Consider the following 2484-nt stretch of genomic DNA (forward strand, 5'->3'; position numbering starts at 1 on the left):
AAGCTCCAGCTCCATATCAAGGTCACGGTCGATATCGTCACTATCGTCACTATCATCAATATCGTCACTATCATCAATATCGTCACTATCATCAATATAGTCACTATTATCAATAAGAAAACCCTTAGGCTTGTTATCCAGGAACTTGTTCAGAAATACTGTAATGAAAGGAACATAGGAGTTTGTCGCTAGGTATTTGACCAAATAGGATCGTCCAGTTCCTATAGAACCTATCACTAAAATACCCCTACTAGGGGGAGGTAGGGCTAAGCGGAGCGAAAAGGGTTTTCCATGAGATGGGAAATGCAAACTATTAGCCCCCCACAAGGTGTGTGAATAAGTAATTGTCTGATAATTAGCAAGGAATATACGTCTTTCTACTAAACAGGATGTATTGAATTCATAAATCATTAGATACTTTTTTTGAATGTCAACTAAGTATCGTAAGTAAATTGCTCCCGGTTGTTCACTTATTTGATAACCAGAGTTATTCTTTGATAAAAGATCACTATGAGTAAGACTCAATAGAATTTGATCAATCCTTTTTTCTGTTGTTAAGGTAGAAAACTGAACCAAGAATTCTTTTTCTTTATCATCAATCGAATCAGTGTTCGAGACCCAGGATTCTATTTGATCATCAATCCAATCACCATTCACGTTTTTTATTTTTCTTATCAAGGAATAGATTGCTTTACTTGGATGACTTAGATGTCTCGTATTTCTCGAAAAAGCGATTCGATTGATGGGATTTGGTATAATACTTATGAGATCGATGAGATTCCAATATTTATTCTTAGAACGTATGGATTTGACCCCATAAGCGGGACCACCACCCCATAGCATGTTGCTACCAAAAGCAAAACTCCGTATTTCTTCTAGAGAATCTCCTAATTGTTCCAGAGCAACTAGAAAGATATTCTTTAACCAGAAAGAATTCAGTTCAGATGTAGGATACCTATCCAGAAGTTTTCGCAACTCAATCATGTATGATGGAATCATCAAAGATTTTACCTTGAACTCTGTCTGTAACTCACTATAGACTCGAGAAACAAAGAGAAGATGTGTACGAACGAGATATCCAGCAACAAGGAGAAGGAAAAGGATTGAATAGAAGAACTCCTGAACATTTAGCGATCTCAGATGTGTCGATATCAATAGTAACTCATTATTTCGATGAGTCATTTCTTCGGACAGAAGAAGATTATGGAAACAATTACCCGGAATCTCACTTATCAGATTCCATTGTGGAAGACACAATGGAATCTGACGAATTCGCCATAATATATCTGACCATGCATAATATCATGAAAAATGGATACAAATTTTTGGCTGCTACTTAGTATCGGCAATAGGTCTGAAAAAGTATCTAAAAATATGAAATTTAGATATTTGTACCCCGTCGAGGTAAGGAACCATGGTATATATGTTTGGAATAGATTCCATTTTGAGAGAGTTGAAAAAACACTATCTTGTTGAAAGGTTCTATACATCTGACCTTTCTCAAGGCATTTTTGTAGACAAGAACTCCGTTTTTTCCTTTTTTCGGATGGTAAATATTTCTCAGAACATGGAGTGTGAATCCAACCCATGTTTGAATTGAAATTGAGATACTGATACAAGTTCTTCCCTTCTGAATCAGGTATATTCATATCTGAAAGAGGTTGACAATAAGTTTTTTCAAAATGGACTATTTGTCCCTCTGTTAGAGGTGTTCCAGAAATGTCTGGCGATCGAGTAAATAGCTCCACGAACGAATGGATCGTATCGAATTGGAAAATGGAAAGATTTGTAGAAGTTATACCCTTCGTCGCCACTTTGCGGAAAATCGTTAGGTATCAATATGTTAGATACCTGTAACTCGATTGGTGAAATAGTATCTCTCCTTCAAAAAAGCATGTTTTTTTTTGACCATCGCAAAAGAAAAGATTTTGTTGCGAATGAACAAGATTTGAGGAATTGTCCATACGTAAAATCATAATTATTGATACGGGCCTTTTCCACATAAAAGGGAATCTTTTGTTACAATAGAAGCAGAAGTGATATGATTATTCAAGAATCGAAAGTCGATTTGCTTTATAAAAATAGTATATCAATGAACTTCTATGAAATGGTTTCACGGGATTCAGCCAATTGTCTGGATCGTGGGATATCATTGAGAAATAGGAATCTGTGTTATCAAAAGATTTCCTTGCGATTCTTTCTAGTATGGAATGAGTCAATCATCCACTTTGGTATCTTATTGAACAAAAATGGTGATATTGTTCCTCCATTGATCAAGAATTTCGATTTTTGGGAAGTATCTTGGTCATCCAATAATAAGGGTTTCCTTTTTTTCAAATGAAAGATTTGAAGACCTATTGATTCTAATAACTGATTACAGAGTGGATCATTCGGACCTTTCAATTCATAGATGTGGATCTCGGACCTATGAATGGGGATACCCCCAAAACTCACAAATAAAAAGAGGAAGTGAGTTAGACAAAA

Source organism: Vigna unguiculata, unplaced genomic scaffold (assembly GCF_037176805.1).
Source record: "Vigna unguiculata cultivar grain cowpea cultivar isolate G323 ecotype 2 unplaced genomic scaffold, ASM3717680v1 ptg000158l, whole genome shotgun sequence".
NCBI classification, from domain to species: Eukaryota; Viridiplantae; Streptophyta; class Magnoliopsida; order Fabales; family Fabaceae; genus Vigna; species Vigna unguiculata.